Raw genomic sequence first — 20,719 nt, forward strand, 5'->3', positions numbered from 1 at the left:
GGTGTGTCCTCTCTAAAAGTTTGTTTAAGGTGAACCGTACTCTGGGTTGCATATCAAATTTATGCTTGTTGAAGAATACAGACGAGATAATAGATGTGAAGACCTACCATTGCAGTAAAACATGCCCACTTATTACATCATTCATAACATAGTCAGTGACATCATCAGCAGTGGAATGCAGGTTAAAAAAGTAGAAAACATTTACCTTATAATTCATGTTAACTTTTCAAGCAAATTTTTCATACATTCAATCTGTAAAAGAGAGAACAAACATTTCCAAAAATATTAAAACATGTATTTAAAAATTAGAAAAAAGAAGGGAAAAGGTTCAAGAAGAAACAGTTTTTAAACAACTTTGACACTTACAGAAACCTCTACTTCTCTACGACCCGTACACAATCCTAAATATATTTATTTTAAACAAACAGTATCTTCATGCTGATGAAATGAGGCCTATTTTGAAACATAATGCTTCTTTTGCATTGCTTATGTCTCACAATAGTGATGCAATAGCAGCGCAAAAGAGATGTAAAGCCATCATAAAATTGTGTCTAACATTTTAAATGATTGTTTCAGGATGCAAATAAGATGTGTGCTTTCAAGAGCTTTCTTTGAGGTGAGGCCTATTTCTTTTTTTTAAAAAAAACAGTATCCAGAAGTACAGCACTGTAAGCATTAAAATTGACACTTACAGAAGACTCAGCTTCTCCATATCTACCTCACATTTCTAAATGTATATCATAAGTACAAAAAGCATAACATTAATTATACATGTTAAATGGTTTATTTTTGCTGTTCTCAGAATGTATCAAATTTCACTTAAATCAGTGACTTGAAGGTATTCATCATGTAACAGCGGGGAAAAAAAAACACAATCAAAATGACTGTGTTTAAAAAACCCATACAAGCTAAGAAAACTGATTTCAAAACTCCTTAAAATTAACTTACTTTCAATGACGTCGAAGGATCTCCTATGAACAGCATCCACTCTGTTGTGCTATAAATATTTTCAGCCCGCCACTTTCTGAAAGAAAACCTCCATCGATACGAAAAATATGTTACATAGAAAAAAAGACTTCTCTCATTCTATCACATGTTTCCACTAGGCCAAATCATGTTGCCGCGATTCGCAAGTCTTGTAATTCTTCCAATCAAATCCCGACATTTTCTATTTTCGCAACTTTCAAAAAGAAAACATTTGAGATTATTTTCACAATCCTGGACTACTAATATCTTACTCTTCTTTGTCACTCATGTTCTCCTTTTCCTATGACACTGATACTGCTTACTATGAAGCAGACTTACTTGCATCAGGTTTATATAGTTGGATTTTTAATCTAGACAGCATTGCAGACTTACATTCCCTCTACTTAAAATTTTGGTTTTAAAAACACCAGATAAGAATTTTTAAGGTCAAACGGCAATTTTTTTTTGAAAGTTACAACGGAATCATTGCAGAATGACCAGCCGTTTCGAGACTTTAAGTAAGCTGTATAATGTCCTGATGTTGTTGATGGACCATCGTGATAGATAATTGCTACAGTTACAAAAGTCCTCCCTGATATTGACAGCTGAGAAGCCACAAAATTTTTTATTAAAGTTGACAATTTTGATCCATCAGGCCTACATCGTTGGATCATTAAAATGACATACTGGCCATATCTACGTATAAATAATGTTGACATCATATCACATTTACATTGGCTACACTCCATGTTGTGATCCGCTGCATTTACTAGCTTATTAAAGGACACTGATTTACTGTCTGGCAAAGTTAAATATATAAATCTTTCTGAGTCTACACTAGTAGTACTTGATACCATACAGTTCTCGCAGTCATGCTGCCATTGATAAGAAAGCCCAAACAGGTGATCTACATCTACACCCTCATCTTGCAAAACATCAAGCATATACATTAAAAACTCCTGACAATCTTGCTGATTATTTTCAGAGAAGTCTGTTTGACCTGAACATTCATCTAACAGATAACGAACTTCAGACACACTTTCTAGTTTTGTTCGATCAGTGCTACATTTCTCGAAAACAGAATTCAACAAACAGCATAAAATTTGTTCTGAATTCAACAGAATCTGTTCTCTTAAACTCTCTAGTGAAAAGAGAACATTAACCACTACATTTGCATAGCAGTTGACACCAGAACTGTTTTCAAATTGAAAACCGACAACATCTTCAACAGAATCCACTTTCTTTCTGCTAACAATTTTCGGTTCATTGACTTTTAGTCTTTTTGCAACAACCTCCCTACTATTACTGATATTTCTACGTTTCCGGCCTACCACACGTTTCTCAAACAAAGGATATTGAGGCAAATGTGGCGCATACTCTCTTCTTAACCTATTGTATTCCTTAACACAATCTAGATCCGCACAAATGTTTGTGACATCACAGTCAATCAAGTACAATCCCGATAAAGTTCTAACTCGTGACAATGCCACATATGCCATACCCTCCTTGAACACAGAACTGCCAATATTCACCAATGCACTGTCTACACTTAAACCTTGCGATTTATGGATTGTCACCGCATATGCCAAGCAAACAGGAAACTGTTTACGGCGAACATATAAGTCTTTAACAAGCAAAAACCTAGCAGAACAACGACCAATTAGCTGTACTTCCTCAATGTCATCAAATTTAATTCTTAAAAATTCTATTCCATCTCTATTTCTGTATTTCTCAAAATCAACAACATTACCCATTGATCCATTTACCAGACCTCTTTCTACATGTAAATTCCTTCTCAAAATGATTCGGCAATTTAAACACACATTCAAAGTCTTTTCAAAACCCGCTGTTTTAGATATAGTCTTCTCTAATGAATCCAATTTTGATTTCAAATTGTCTGACAAAATAATTGTTGATCCCATATGCTCTAATTTGTCGATAGCTTCAAGTTTCACAATCTCTTGCTTTTCTAAATTCAACATTTTGTTGTTGAAGATGGCACATTCTGCAAGAGTTGGCATCAAACATATCCCGGAGTTCTTCTCAGTAATTTTCTGAAAAATATTCTCAGGCACAATCTCTTGTTTGGGATATAAATTTGACAGTAATCGTGCATTTAAAGCTTCTTTCCCATGCTCGGTCACTTTTCCAATTCTAATATCTTGTAGAATATTCTTGTAATCTTCATCCTTTGCCTGACGCATATTTTCATGCAGTTCAGCATAATTGAAGTTTAACCATATATTGACGTTGCCAATGCTCCCTAGGCACTTCCTGGTATCTTCATGCGTGAGTATTTTGAACACAGGTTGACCTTTTACTGGTGTCAGCTGCAGAAGATCTCCGAAAACAATGATGTGTTTGCCACCAAATAACACATCATATTCAGTTTTAAGTACTTCTTGCATTCTCAAATGCACAAAGGCAAGCATGACATTGGAAACCATGCTTACTTCGTCAATGATAAGTAGTTTCATTTTCCTCAAGACTCTTGAAACTTCACAGCAAGCATCCCCAGATAACTTGTTGTATTGTAATTTGTTGTCATGCTCCACCGGCAGCATCAGTAGACGATGCAAAGTAATACCTTTAATGTTATGTGCTGCCAGTCCAGTAGGAGCGGTGACAACACAAGACAGCGATGACTCAGTCCTTTCCTGCAAATAACAAGAAATTGCTTTAATGAGGAAACTTTTTCCAGTTCCCGCTTCTCCACTCACGTACAGTCGGACAGGCTTCAACGATGTACATGAGCACTCGTTCTTCTCATGACTTAATCCGTGCTCAATTTCCTTGGTAACTTCATCATATATTTTCCTCTGCTCAACGTTGAGTTGTTTTTCCAAGTCTTCTAAGTTAACTGAATCCTCCTGAGCATGTGCCATGGCTCTTTCTACTTCATTCATAGCAGTGGCAGCTTCATTTTCGATAATAGGTCCTCCAAGTGGATCTTGACTCAATGAAACAGAACTCTGACTGTCCTGAGAACTGTCTCTGGCAATCTCAGCTGCAATCGTTGCTTCCTGCTCAATTTCCAAAGTTAGCATTTCTTGATATTTAGGAAAAGCAGGACATTCTATGGACTCCTTGGCTGCATTGAAAGAGTCTTCGTAACAGAGGAAATCTCCAAGCAGTTCCTCTTCTGCACGCCAAGGCTTGAAAAGTTGCAAAAGTGCTAAATAGAAAAACTCCTTTTTTTCTGGAGATTCACCACTCAATTTTCGATGGTTTACTAATTGGCATTTTCTTTGCTTGACCAGGCATCCCTCACTTCCAATTACAGCATACACTCCTTTCTCAATATCTTCTTTGATGTTCCTCTTGAATATATAATTTTGGAGAACCTCATATAGACAAACATTCTCAAGGTGACTGCTTCGATTTGGATAATATGTATCCAACATGTTGGTCTTCAAAATGTCGGTACTGTTTGGTTCCTTTTCTGCCAAATACTCAATTTCCCGGACAGGTTTTAGAACTCGATTTCGCGTTGCAGCAAGACCAAGACTCGCCCAAACGAGACTCCTGGATTTGGCATAGAGACTTGCTGAAGACAATCGATCAGAACATTCGTAAGCTCCGATTTCTCGATGCGACAACATCTTCAGACTGAAACTGTACAACTTCTTGCTGAGGCTCTTTTCATGGGAAATGTCCTCCCACATATCCTTCAGTTCTGTCTTTTCTTTTTTGGTGATGTAAGATGTGACATACCGAGCCACAGCCATACAGTTGTCAGCCACAAACTGTATATCCATGTTAGCATTCCACATAGACAAAATCACTGGGTTGTAGTCATTGATGTACTTGGACTCTTCGTTCCTTTTCAAATTGTATGTATTCTTGGGTGATTTCCTCGTCACATTATGTCGCAGCGAAGACATCAAACTGTTCACTCTTCCTTTAGAAATCACCGGTCGTGGAAAGTTGAAACGACATTTGGTGTAGAACTTGTCCTTGTTTCTGAATTTACGACGACAGTACTTTCCACAACGATGGCTTTGGAAACGTAGAACTTGTTCTCTTAGGCTTTTCTTCGTTGCGTTTGGAACAGCACACGTAGAATACTGTTCTATGAAATTCATCACTAAGTCATCCGGATCTGTTCCAAATTTAGGTGCATCCTTGATCCACAATAACATATGTATATGAGGGGCACCTCTTGCTTGGTACTCCTTTCTCCAGAAGAAATCCAACACCTCTCCAAGAGGTGGATTCTTTTTATTTGTGATGAAAGACATCATAGCTTCAAATCTATGATTGAAGTACCTGCATACATTCACAGGATCCAAAGAACACAGTTCTCCAGGTGTCTTGAATTCAATGTTTTCAATATTTCCATTTGCCTCTCGTAGAAATTCAAGTAAGTCTTCCCAGCCATACTCGGCACAGCTCAGAGTGAGGAACCATGTTGGAGTTCCTAAGTTCCTCAGCATACATTTTAAATCACCATGACGACGGTACCAGTACTCATTAGTACCACGCTGACACGCCATGAGATTAATTAAGTGAGAATCCAAAATACTGTCTTGGACATTGACTTTATGCATAAAGTCACTTGCCGAGATGTTTCGCATCTGTATACCACTTTTTAAAATGTGGTTCACTGCATATGACAGTCCTGACAGATCGCTTTCAAACAGGAGATGAAACAAATAGGGAATGCATTGACGAAACCTAGGATCTTCTGCATACAATCGTAAAGTCCGGTATTCAGACGCAGGAATTTGATGAGGTCGCTCATCATATCTTCCTCCTTGACCTGTGGGAAATAGCTGTGGGAAATACCGAGCTTCCAAACTTTCCTCCCAAACACTAATGGGACTCCCTTTGGCTTGTTTCATTTGAAACAACTCAATAGCATTCCCCATGACTTCCTTGGAATGCAAAGGATGAACACTATAATGTTCATATATTTCTTCACTATTAGACACCTCTACTTTCTCAATTTGGCCAGCACACAAAACGCTATCCTCTTCATCACTTACTTCCTCTTCTGCAACATATACATTCTTATAGTACTTATTATTTTTCTTCAAATACAAAGTTGCATTTTTCACTTTCCTAACATCCACTAAATCTTGCCATATTTTCTTATTCTTTGTCGGAACCCCATTAACCAAGATAACCAGAGGTTCCTCTTCCACTTTCTCAACTCCAATTGTGTTAATGTTTTTGTTCAAATCTAGAGGCAAATAAACAACTCTTCCCTTTAATCCTCTCTGTAAATCTGCTGGAGGCAACTTCCCTGTCTTTGGCTCCATTCTTACAATAGCCTGAAAGGGATGGATACTTTGAATCAAAATAGATTCATAAGTATTTAAATCCTTCAATTCTGAAGGTATCTCAACCAATTCCAGATTATTATGAACTGCCCTAGCAGGCATCTGGTTTTGATTTAATTTATTACAACAATAAGTACACACACGTTGATCCACTCCCAAATCAAAACAATTTTCTACCATCAAGTATGTGGCAAAATCCTTCCATTCACTATTATTTTCCCTTTCAGTTTTTGCATATAAATCCACTAACTTAGTCTGATTCTTATAATAAGTGCGTCGACAACATACACAAGTGAAATTAGGCCTCTCACTTGATTTCATCTGAAACGTGGCAATTTCCTTCTGAAAATTATCTGAACTAGAAACCTGTATATTATCTTCAACATAACCCTCTACTTCTGGGTCAATTTGAACATTCTCATCTCTACTACCAAAGTAACAAAACTCAATTTCTTCACAAATATTCTTCACATCTATTTCAGAACCATGCAAAAGAGCAGCACATAATTGTTTAAGCATAATTGCTGGACTCTTAGCATAATACAACATTCTCACTAATTTTCTCACTTTATTATGATGCACTGCTAGCATCCTGAAATGATGAAAAACACTCTGGCATACTCTCCTGGAAAGACAAGCCAGTGAATGACCACGCAAACCTGTCATTTGTCTCACTCTGCAAGGATCTAAATCTTGCAACAACTTCATTTTCTGCTTCAAACTTTTCTTATTAAATGTCCGTATAAAATCACAAAGCAAATTGATGGAAACCTGTCGCACACTGCAAATAGAACTACACTTCCAAATGTACACAGGACCCTTAGGACGTCTTCCTAAAACCTCATCACTTAGCGCCTCTTCTGTCTCTGTTGTCACAAGTTGTTCTTTTTCAACTGGACAACCATACTTCACTTCATAAGCTCGACCACTGGTGTCAACTGCAAACACCAAATCATTATCTTGAAAATAACTCTCCTCATTAAAAAATGCCTCACAACTTGAACTATGCATCCATTCTCCGGAAAAAACTTCACAAAAGTTAGTACGATTTACTACTCTCTTCCATCTACTTTTTGTTTTGAAATCAGAAATTACCTTGCTTAGTTTCCTAATTCTATTGATTACCAAAATAAACAACTTTCGCTTAATTTCAAAAGCATGATCAATAATTTTCTCTACATTTTTCTTCTTCTTATAAAATGCCGCTTTCTGTTGGCCTTTTTTTTTTAATATTTTTCAATAAATTAACTATTATCCTGTTACGGAACATTCGATGTCGAATGTCCCTAAACTGTTCTTTCCTTCTACTATCATGCACAGAGTTATCTCTTCCTCTACCAGTAACATTTTTGATGGGTCTCTCCTTTCCATTTAAATTGCTTTTCTTTTTGTGGACTGAAACATTTTTTGGAGAAATACTTTTTTTACTACAAATATTTCTTAAGAATGATTTCGTGCTCTTACCCGGACCTTTCTTGGTGTTTTGACAAGTATTTGGGGAAGAGGACTGCTGCAATAAAACATCATCCTGCTGTCTTTGACGTTTTCTCGCCTTTCTAATTCTATATTTTGTAGGCATTTTCCAAACTATGAAAGAATCTGCAGTTGAATCTGTGGAAAAATATAATAAAAAATGTTATTAACCACTATTACCAAACAGTAAATGAATAACAGTCATCTAAAACTTAATGCCCTACTAATTATTTAACATAGCAAATCTTTTGCACCAGCACTGCATCACAAAAATGACACTCAATGGTACAAAACAGGCATAGAACAATCATAAATCTCTCCCTAATATTTTAAATGATTAATTCAGGATGACGATAAGATGTAGCCTATCTAAAGGTTTGTATAGGCCCAGATCTTTGGACTGGGGTGAATGTGTGTCATTGATCCACATTCGGTCCATCACCTGTTTTGTTTATTTGAGGTGAGGCCAACACATGGTTGCAGATAAGATTTTCACTGAAAAAAACCATGGAGAAAATACATGTGAAGGCCTACCAATGAAATAAGTCATTATTTGAAAACCATTACATTTCTGGAAATATGCACTGCTAGTGCTTCATAAGTTGTTTTGGGTCATATTTATAAGGCATTTGAGTGTCTATTATGCTATTTTACGTTCTTCATGGTGCAAATTTCTTGTAAATACGCTCCCACCTGCGGTTGGCAAATTTAGATTTTGATTATGGGAGTTACATAGGCATGTTAATAATTTCCCAAAAAAGGTGTATGACCCCAAACAACCTATGAAGCTCTAGCAGGACATATTCAGAAATTTAATTGATTTCAAAAATGGTTTTTAAAAACAACATATCTGTTTCAGCTTACATAAGAGACCATGGAATGGACTTCATATACAACAATAACTTGTGTTACTGCATGCCAGAATGGTGCACCGAATATGCAATTACAATTTCTCAAAGAAACAAAATCTATTTCTATATCACTACAGACAAAGCCACAGTTTAAAAACACAGCTTTCTTCATCATTTTCTCCTTAGCAAGATTTATCGCAAATGCGATAAAAAACAGCTGCAATGCATGAATATCGCTGAAAAGTCAGCGATATTCATGCATTATCCAGCAAATGCTCTTAGCCATGTTATCCACCTTCCATTGGATAACATGGCTAAGAACTGCTCGCAAATGCAAAAAAAAAACGCCCGCAATGCATGAATATCGCTGAAAAGTCAGCGATATTCATGCATTTTCCAGCAAATGCTCTTAGCCATGTTATCCATCTTCCATTGGATAACATGGCTAAGAACTGCTCGCAAATGCAAAAAAAAACGGCCGCAATGCATGAATATCGCTGAACAGTCAGCGATATTCATGCATTTTCCAGCAAATGCTCTTAGCCATGTTATCCACTTCCCATTAAATAACATGGCTAAGAACTGCTCAGGGCCCCATGAGGAACACTATCCATTTTAAAAGGAAAACATAACATCAAAGACACTCAAATGCCTTATAAATATGGCCCAAAACAACCTATGAAGCTCTAACAGTACATATCCAGAAATGTAATTGATTTCAAAATTCGTTTTTAAACACAGCACATAAATCAATTGTATACCTGTATTCATGAGGAAATGACTGAAAATGTCCTTGAGACACATGAAAGTGTTTTCTGGAATGCCCTAGCACCATTTTTGGCACACTATTAACATGGCTAGGTAACTCCCATAATCAAAATCTAAATTTGCCAAGCGCAAGTGGGAGCGTATTTACAAGACACTTGCCCCATGAAGAACGCTTTCCATTTAAAAAGGTAAACATAACATCAAAGACACTAAAATGCATTCTAAATATGACCCCAAACAACCTATGAAGCTCTAACAGTACATATCCAGAAATGTAATTGATTTCAAAATTCGTTTTTAAACACAGCATATAAATCAATTGTATACCTGTTTTCAAGAGGAAAGGACTGAAAATGTCCTAGAGACACTGGAAAGCGTTTTCTTGAATGCCCTACCACCATTGTTTGGACATTATTAACATGGCTATGTAACTCCCATAATCAAAATCTAAATTTGCAAAGCACAATTGGGAGCGTATTTACAAGAAATTTGCACCATGAAGAACGTAAAATAGCATAATAGGCACTCAAATGCCTTATAAATATGGCCCAAAACAACCTATGAAGCTCTAGCAGTACATATCCAGAAATGTAATTGATTTCAAAATTCGTTTTTAAAAACAACATATCTGTTTCAGCTTACATAACAGACCATGGAATGGGCTCCATGTACCACAATAACTTGTGTTACTGCATGCCAGAATGCTACACCGAATATGCAATTACAATTTCTCAAAGTAACAAAATCTATTTCTATATCACTACAGACAAAGCCACAGTTTAAAAACACAGCTTTCTTCATCATTTTCTCCTTAATTCATACTATTCTCTATCTAAAATAAATAAATCTTTTCTCACCTTAGCAAATACTTTTTGAGTTTTGAAAACAGTCTCAGAAATACACCAAATTGTCTTCAGCAGAAGAAAAACGATGCACTCCAGAGGCTGCAGCTATTGAAAGCACAGAAATACAGATATTCATTTCACATATCTCTCATATTAGCCAATCATAACTCTTCCCTCACTTTTTTCAAATCAAAACCCTTCCCCCCTCTGCCCTCTCTGCCTTTTTTCCATAGCAACCACCTCCTGGAAGACCTCTCATGTTTGCAAATTCACACAACAATGTTTCAATTGAACTCTGAACTCTCAGTGCACCTGCGTATCCAGTGCAATCTTTCATTAAATGTTTCTTCCTTGACCATTCAAATTACATCTTTCAAAGAACACATCCATGCACCCTAACTTTCTGTTTTCAGAAATGGAAATGCACCAATCACTGCTAATGATTCATTAGCATTGGAAATCCACAGTTTTTTTTCTTTACAAACTCCTACTGTTTCAACTGCCCTTTCATTACCACACTTCATCTGACTGCAGAACAACCTTCTCCCACCATGTTTAAGGTCTGGATTGTTGGACATAGTTACATCCACTGGGCTCAAAGGTATGCTGAGAACAGAAATTTACACAACCTCAATTTACAGGATGTGGAAATTAAGTGGTTGGGCCAAAGAGGATTAAAATGTCACCAATTGATACCATTGGTGAAAACCTTTATGCATTTGCCAAAACCTGACCTGTTAATAGTGCACTGTGGAGGTAATGATTTGGGCACTTTGACAGGGGTAGGTCTGGAAATGCTTTTAAAGGACACCTTTGAGCAATTAATGGCACTTTTTCCTCAAACTGCTTTGGTATATTCCAATATATGCCAAAGACAGAAATGGAGGTGGTCCAACCAATTTTCTCCACAAATTGAGAAAGCGAGGAAGCATGTAAACAAATCTGTTTCAGCTTTCATGAGAGACCATGGAATGGGCTCTCTGTACAACAATAACTTGCGTTACTACATGCAAGATATCTACAGAGGAGATGGAGTTCACTTCTCAGATGAGGGCAACAGAATTTTCATTCTGAATTTAAGACTGTGCATTGGTACCTACTTATAAGTACCTAAATGTACCATAAAACCAAAAGCTCTTCTCAGAGCTACCCTTCATCTGATCACTCACAATTATTGTTTTTTTCTAACTTTTTTCTGTAATTTTCAACAAACTACGCTCAAAGAGCGCTATCCGGTACGCGAACTGGAAGCTAACCGCGCAAAATTTCAAAAAAAAAGTTTTTTCTTCGCACATATAGTCCTCCTCAGCCACCCTCAGAAAACGTAGGGGGGCAAATTACTTGTACCATGCCCCCTTCTACCCATTCAGAACATTATTTACCCTCCATTTTATACCTTGATTCGACCGAAACACAAAATGGTGGACTCCCGTTACGCTCCTAGTTCGCGGACCGGACCGCTTTCCGGGAAGCGGTCCAAAAAAAAGGTGGGAAAGTAATTTACAGAAAAACGACTAGAGACACTCTCACCAAATATAAATTAGCTCATACTACATAACAATCCCTTTCATTCTCACAAATTTGATTGAAATTTCATTTAGCCATTTAGCCTGTAGACCTCTCCAAGTACCGTGAGGTAAATTACTTCACAAAACACATCTGAAGTGTTGGAATTGACAACCAATGAAAATGTTACTTTCATTTTCTACTTTTATTACCTGATATTTGATTGGTTATATACTTGAATATATATAAAGGAAGAGAAGAAAACACAGCCATTTTGACTACTACTTCTTGTTGTACATCACATTTCAATAGCTTCCAAAAACTTCAACTTCTTTGTGAAGGTAAGTTATAATTTTTAAAAACGAAATATATTGTGCACTATAACTTAATATAATAGAATTTTTCTGCTACATATACACTATCCCTCTGTACTAGTAATGTATTTAGATAGACTTCTCTGTTATAGTTATGAATGGAGTTAGGCTTGTCTTGGTTAAATCACATACACTTTTTTATAGTCCTATTTCCACTCTGATACTATACACTGCCAAAAGATAAATTCACTGATAAAAACTGCCTATCTAAAATTAATCCCAACAGTGCCCTATCTCTACTAATATATATTTTTTTAATCCAAATTTCAGGCAAAATGGAAGGCGAAAACCAAGTTTCTTTTGAAATGGACCTGCAAGAGAGCAGCCAGGAATTGATTGAACAAATTGACATGGAATTTATGGATGAAAGCTTGGATAATGAACTGCTGCAATGTGTCCAAGCAGTAGATGCCCTCCTTGCAAATGAGGACATTTTACAACCTCCCAGATTGCAAACAATATTTCAAGAAAATAATGACATTTCAGACACTGAAATGTTAGAAAGTTTAATAAATTATGAAAAACAATCAAAATTAAAAAAAATTTAAAAATAAAGAAAACAAAAATAAAACAACAAAAACAACAAACAATTAACATACAGTCTTTGAAAAGTGTATCATTCTATTATCCTTATAGTGCGCTGCCCAGAACGCTTTCCGGTTCGCGTACTAGGCGCTCATCGCGAAAAAAAAAAAAAAGAAATTTTTTTTTGACCCTGCTGGGCCCTTTTAAAACCTCCACATAAAACCTAGGGGGTCAGGGAGGATCTACTATGCCCCCTTATGGAAATTTCCCCCTTTGTTTTGGCCTCCTCTTGTCTCTCGATCCTACCGAGAGACAAGATGGCGGCTGCACCGGACTGTTTAGAATGTTGACAGACACCAAAGAGCCAATCAGCTTTCCGTGCGCAAAGTTCCGTTACGCGAAAAGTACGCGAACCGGATCGCTGCCCGGACCGCTGTTACAGATATATATCTTGATTTAAACGTTAATTTCTCAAAATCCACTGAAGCACATATATTGAGACCTAGCAAAGGCACATCGGGCTAACAGTCCCTACAATTTTGCCAAGTTTCGTGGAAATCCATTCAGCCGTTCGAGCTAAAAGTGAGTCCAACCGCCCTATGGAAATTAACATGGGAAAAACGCGTTTTGGGACCCCCCTTTTTTCTCGGCCCCCCCTTGACGACCCCCCCCCAAATTTCCAGGAGCTGCTCAGAAACAAAATGTGCCATTTTCCTGAAAATTTCAGCCAATTCCGTCCACAAACGCCAAAGTTATTAGACATAGAATTTTCAAAAATCCCATAGGGAAAAAATCCTAACTATATATACCTACTGGCGACCGCCAGTAGGTAATATATATATATATATATATATATATATATATATATATATATATATATATATATATATATATATATATATATATATATTCACTATATAACTATATATGACCTGAAACCTATGTTTTTTCAGTGAATATATATATATATTTATATATATATATATATGTATATATATATATATATATATATATATATATATATATATATATATATATATATATATATATATATATATATATATATATATATATATATATATATATATATATATATATATATATATATATATATATTCACTGGAAAAACCATAGGTTTCAGGTCATATATAGTTAGGTATTAGCATTTAAAAAAACGTGCAAATTCACTGAAAAAAACAGGTTTCAGGTCATATATAGTTAGGAATTAGCATTTAAAAAACCAGGGCCTGGAGAACAGCTTGTAGGTGACACAAGTGGTCCTCCCAGCTGCTGCTGAAGACGGCAATGTCGTCTAGGTAAGCAGCAGAGAAGGCCTCCATCCCGGAGAGGACCTTGTTCACCAGCCGCTGAAAGGTGGCAGGAGCGTTCTTGAGCCCAAAGGGCATTACACAGAACTGGTAGTTGCCCTCAGGCGTGGAGAAGGCTGACCTTTCCTTTGCTCCATCTGTAAGGGAGATCTGCCAGTACCCTGAGGTGAGGTCAAAGGTACTCAAGTATTGGGAAGCTCCCAGCCGGTCAATGAGTTAATCCGCCCTAGGGATCGGATATCAGTTTTGGTCACTGAATTCAGTCCCCTGTAATCCACACAGAACCTGAGTTCTGGGGTGGTGCCCGGTGGAGCAGCTTTTGGCACCAGAACCACCGGACTGGACCAGGGACTACTTGAAGGTTCAATCACTCCTAGCTCCAGCATCTTATTGACTTCGCTATGAATGCTGGCCTTCACCATATCAGACAGATGTTAGGTTTTAGACTTCACTGGTGGGCTTCCTGGGAGTCTTTTCCCATCCGTCTTTCACCAGGCTGAGAGGTCCACGCACAGGGTGCCCATACAGAAGTTCAGAGGGGCTGAAGCCCACTCCCTTCTGTGGCACTTCCCTGTAGGAAAACAACAGACAGGGTAGGAGGACGTCCCATTTCCTCTGCAGGCTCTCAGGCAGACTTCTGATCATGCCTTTCAAGGTTTTGTTGAACCTTTCCACTAGACCATTGGTCTGTGGGTGGTAAGGAGTGGTGAACCGGTAGGTAACCCCACACTCCTTCCACATAGCCTGCATGTAAGCTGACATGAAGTTGGTCCCCCTGTCGGACACAACTTCCTTGGGGAAACCCACTCGGGTAAAGATCCCCATCAGGGCCCTAGCCACTGCAGGTGCAGTAATGGTCCTCAGAGGAATTGCCTCTGGGTACCGTGTGGCGTGATCCACCATAACCAGGATAAACCTGTGACCAGCTGAAGTTGGTGGATCCAATGGCCCCACAATGTCGATGCCTACCCTTTCAAAGGGGGTGGTAACAATAGGAAGTGGTTCCAGGGGAGCTTTCAGCTTCACCCCTGTTTTCCCACTGGCTTGGCAAGACACACATGTCCGGCAGTAAGTTTCGGACGCCACCTTCATCTGAGGCCAATTAAAGTGGGGAACAAGCCAGGCAAAGGTCTTGTCCTGACCCAAGTGTCCTGCCAAGGGTATCTCATGAGCCAGTTCGAAAAGAAAGGCTCGGTAACGTTGAGGGACAACCCAGGCCTGTGACGAACCAGGAACAGGTGCCTTGGGTTCACTGTAGAGGAGTCCATCCTCCCAGTAAATATGGTAGTTCCCAGCAACGTTACCTGCCTTTACAAAATAAATAATAGGAGGGACGACCCAAAGGGCTGACAGGTCTTACACACATATTACATCATTCATGACATGGTCAGTGACATCACTGATGACATCTCATATGACATCACTGATGACATCATCCAGTGACTGTGTGTTTCTGTAAAGTGATAATATGTTTTACATATTTAAGTGTCTGGATGAAAGATTTAGTAGGTACATGACTGAATGCATGAGTGAGTGATTAAATGTGTCTTACTGAATGCATGGGTTAGTGACTAAACTGTCTGAATGTGTGCATCAGAATGTCTGTTGTTGTGTGAGCTACTGCATGTATAGTTGAGGAAATGAAAGTGTGATTGATTCTTTGAATGACTGACTAGATATGTGAGTAACTCCATGGATGAGTGGCAGAGTGTGAGTGTCTGTATAGGTGTTTGAGTGCAGATGATAGTGTTGTATTGATGAGTGACTGTATGTAAGAGTGATTCTATGGGTAAATGATTGGATGTGTGTATAGACCTAGCAATCAGTGTGTGCGTATGTAGTAACTGGTATTGGTGTGTCAATGGTTTCGAGAATGGTAGTCTGTGTTTAACACTGGGTGTATCATAGGTTACATTAGAGTGTGAAGAGGTGCATCGTATTATCACATGAATGATATCATCAGTGATGTGATCAGTGATGTCAATTGAGATGTCATCAGTGATGTCATTTGAGATGTCATCAGTAATGTCATCAGTGATGTTACTGACCATGTCATGAATGATGTAATATGTGACATCATCAGCAGAGGATTGCGGGTGCGCGAAATATAGTTTGTATAACTAGTGAATTTGCACGTTTTTTTAAATGCTAATACCTAAGTATATATGACCTGAAACCTATGGTTTTTTCAGTGCATTTGCAAGGTTTTTTAAATGCTAATTTCTAACTATATATGACCTGAAACCTATGGTTTTTTAAGTGAATTTGCAAGTTTTTTAAATGCTAATACCTGACTATATATGACCTGAAAACTATGGTTTTTTCAGTGAATTTGCAAGTGTTTTTAAATGCTAATACCTAACTATGTAAGGCTTGAAACCTATGGTTTTTTCAGTGAATATAGATATTTAATATAATATATATATATCATTTTTATTTTCAAGTTTTTTTTTATATGATTACAGGGTCCGCGCACTGTCAGCGCTCCGTAAGCACACCATAAACGCTCTGAGCTCTTACCCCGACAAATTTTTTTCATTTCTAAAACATAATATCTACGTTTTTAACGTAGATTTTAAAGGTAGACAATATCTGCTTTGATGTAGAAAATATTTTTTTTAAACTTTTAACAACAGTATATTACTTTTTGAAGTAGTAACACATTTCGCGAGGGTATGTCGCACATGCACGCAACGTAAGAGCTCCGTCCGCGCACCGTAAAAGCTTCGAGCTCTTACCCCCGAAAGTTTTATAAACTTTAAATCGTTATATCTACGTATTCATTGCACAATGTAAAGGTACACATTATCTGGGATAATAAAGAACATGTTAATTTAAACTTTTAAAGACCATATATAACTTTATTTAAACAATTATAAATCTCGCGAGGGTGCGTACTACGTAAGCGCATCGTAAGATGACGTAAGCGCTCCGTAAATAATACGTAAACGCACCCTAAGCTTACGTAAGAGCTCCGTAAATGCTCCGTAAGCTTACGTCCAACCATGTGACCTCATAACAAAAGATTTTATTGGTTTATAATACTTCCTACTCCAATTCTTGAAAGACTCCTCCCATCTTCATCATTCTTCTTTGGCTTTCGAGGAAGAAACACCTTTTTTCATCACCACTTTGCTCCTGAAAAATCTATTGAAATGTCTGAACAGCAGGAACCTGAGCATTCAGAACATGAGGAACCTGAGCATTCAGAACATGAGGAACCTGAGCATTCTGAACATGAGGAACCTGAGCATTCTGAACACCAGGAACTTGATGATTCTTCTAGTTCATCTTCAGAAAAGTTTGTTCCTGAAACCCCTAGATCACCGAAAGAGTCCATAGTTTGGAAAAAAAAATTAATTCCCAGAAGGACAGAAAAAGGTAAATGCGCCTTTTGTCACATGCAAAATCTGTGACTCAGTACTTTCCAGAGGGGATCCACAGAAGAAGTACAGCTTTGGAACTTTTACCATGTCCGGAATATACACCCAAACAAATGGAGAAAAGCTGTAATGAAAAGATCATCAGAGGAGCAGGGCTCTGCTCCCAGCACTTCTTCTGAAGCAACAGCACCACCAATGCAAGCATCAATGGTTGCAAATATCCAACCTGAACTTAAGAATTTGATGATGCAATGCATTCGTTGCCAGAAACTAATCACCTTTGCACAAGAGTCCATTCAAGTTATCCTGCAAAAACAGGAAGCACAGGTGCATTACCAGGAGCATTTTGTCTTTTCTCTGAAGATTGTCTTCTGGATGAATCTTCTAATTGAGTCCTCTTGATTAATAAAGCTTGCTTATAAAGTCTTTGTTTGCGGTTCTTGGTGGGCATAATCTATTATGACTCTGTAGATATTTACAATCTGTTGAAAAGAAAAATATGACATATTATAGACCACTACCAACATAGCACATAGCAATTACATTAACTAAACAATATAAACACTAGTTCACATCTCTCTTTGTGTGTCTCATATCACTCTCTGCCTGCACCATCTCCCTCTTTTCATGCCCCATCTCACTCTCTCCTTCCACCATCTCTCTGTTTGTATGTGTGTGTCATCTCAATCTCTGCCTACACCATCTGTCTGTTTGTGTGTGTGTCTCATCTCACACTTTGTGTCTAAAACGATTTACCATACTAAATGTTTTTTTGTTGAAATGTCTGGCTTAAAGTTTTTTGACAAGGAACACACTGAGTGTGTATGTGAATTAAGGAATTATATTTTCATCTTTTTCCATAATGTTAGCTGTGTGTGCTCACAGTTTGTATCTTTTAGCTTACAGGGTAGACTTCTTTTTTAAGTGTTTCTCATGCTTCAATTCAATGCTGGTACAGAGATAGTGCTAATAGTTTAATTTGGCTTGTAAATATGCTCCTTTTTTACAAGCGCCTTGCGCAACCTTTGACATGGGTGCAAGCAGTGAATATATGGAGAGGGATATGAATAGCAGATAGAAAACAATATGAAATGGTGTGGGAGATGCATAAAGGATTTCACTAATGGCATCAATTGAGATGGAATATAAGATAAAGAGGGGCATATTTACAAGCCCCTTGCACAATGTTTAACATGGGTACAAGCAGTAAATGCATGCAGAGTGATGAAATTGGCACACAGGCAAGAATATGAAATGCCTTTAGAGATGCGTAAAGGAATTTACTTATGGCATAAATTGAGATAGAATATACAAAAAAGAGAGGCATATTTACAAGCCCCTTGCACAATGTTTGACATGGGTGCAAGCAGAAAATGCATGCAGAGTAATAAAATTGCCACACAGACAAGAATATGAAATGCTGTGAGAGATGCGTAAAGGATTTTACTAATGGCATAAATTGAGATACAATATACAAAAAAGAGAGGCACATTTACAAGCCCCTTGCACAATGTTTGACATGGGTGCAAGCAGAAAATGCATGCAGAGTAATAAAATTGGCACACAGACAAGAATATGAAATGCCTTGAGAGATGCGTAAAGGATTTTACTAATGGCATAAATTGAGATAGAATATACAAAAAAGAGAGGCATATTTACAAGCCCCTTGCGCAATGTTTGACATGGGTGCAAGCAGAAAATGCATGCAGAGTAATAAAATTGCCATACAGACAAGAATATGAAATGCTGTGAGAGATGCGTAAAAGATTTTACTAATGGCATAAATTGAGATAGAATATACAAAAAAGAGAGGCATATTTACAAGCCCCTTGCGCAATGTTTGACATGGGTGCAAGCAGAAAATGCATGCAGAGTAATAAAATTGCCACACAGACAAGAATATGAAATGCTGTGAGAGATGCGTAAAGGATTTTACTAATGGCATAAATTGAGATACAATATACAAAAAAGAGAGGCATATTTACAAGCCCCTTGCACAATGTTTGACATGGGTGCAAGCAGAAAATGCATGCAGAGTAATAAAATTGGCACACAGACAAGAATATGAAATGCTGTAAGAGATGCGTAAAGGATTTTACTAATGACATAAATTGAGAAACCCGACTCATTTTCAAAATACAACAGTAATTAAGCCCAATTGCTTGTTATGCTTCCCAATACTGCAAGCAGCACTCTCTCTATATTAAAAGAACCATTACTCACCTTTAAAATCACTTTTGAAAATGTAGAACAGTGTGGAACACACACCAGATTTTCTTAAGCAGAATCCCTCAACTGCAGCTCAGACACTGGAAAAAGAAATGGCAGTTTCCCACTCATTCTTCTCACTTATTTTTGCTCATAACCAATGAAATGTCTTCCCACACTATTTCAAAACTTAACTAACATTTCAATTGGTTCTACATTTCCACACTTTCAAACTCACATAATATTCACCCATTCCCCTACTGCTCATTCAACCTGTTACCATGGTAACTCCCACCTAAGGAAGAACAGAGTTTAAACGTTCATCATACTATGTTGCAAATGAATCCAGCAAAGTTGTTAGAGCTTTCAATATAACAGCTAATCATGTGCAATGTTTCTTTCAATGACCTTTTCTGAACTATTAGAATTGCTTCTTTTAAAAAACAAAACTATGCACCCTAATATGCTCTTTTGCATTTTCAGAAAGTACCAATCATTTCTTAAGCTTCAAGTGCAGTGAATGTCCTCCTCTTTTTTTTCTAAACTGCAAGCTTCCCAACTGCCATTTCATTTACAGCCCTCATCTGAGTACAACCAGATCTGCCTTGAACATGCTTTCAGTATGGTTTGTAGGACACAGCTTTGTATTCTGGTCTAAAAGGTATGCAACAAACAAAAGAATTTTAAACCTTGATTTACCAAATGTGGATATTTTATGGATTGGCCAGAGAGGATTGAGATGTCACCAATTGATACCATTGGTGAAATCCTTCATGCATCTCCCACACCCTGACCTCATGATTGTGCACTGTGATGGAAATGACTTATGCACTTTGACTGGGATTGGTCTGAAAATGCTATTGAAGGACATCTTTGGACAATTGATGTCACTTTTTCCTCAAACTGCCTTTGTCTATTCCAATATATGCCAAATGCAAAAATGGAGTTGGTCCAATCAATTTTGTCTGCATATTGAGAAAGCAAGGAAACATGTAAATAAATCTGTTTCTGTATACATGAGAGACTATGGAATGGGTTGTATATACCACAACAACTTGCGTTACAACATGCAAGGTATCTATAGGACAGATGGTGTATATTTCACTGATGAAGGGAACAGAGTGTTTCTCTGTAACATCAGATTCTGCATTGGTACTTACTTGTAGTTACCAAAAAAAACACAATGAACACAACAGCTCTTTATAGA

Source organism: Lissotriton vulgaris, chromosome 6 (assembly GCF_964263255.1).
Source record: "Lissotriton vulgaris chromosome 6, aLisVul1.2, whole genome shotgun sequence".
NCBI classification, from domain to species: Eukaryota; Metazoa; Chordata; class Amphibia; order Caudata; family Salamandridae; genus Lissotriton; species Lissotriton vulgaris.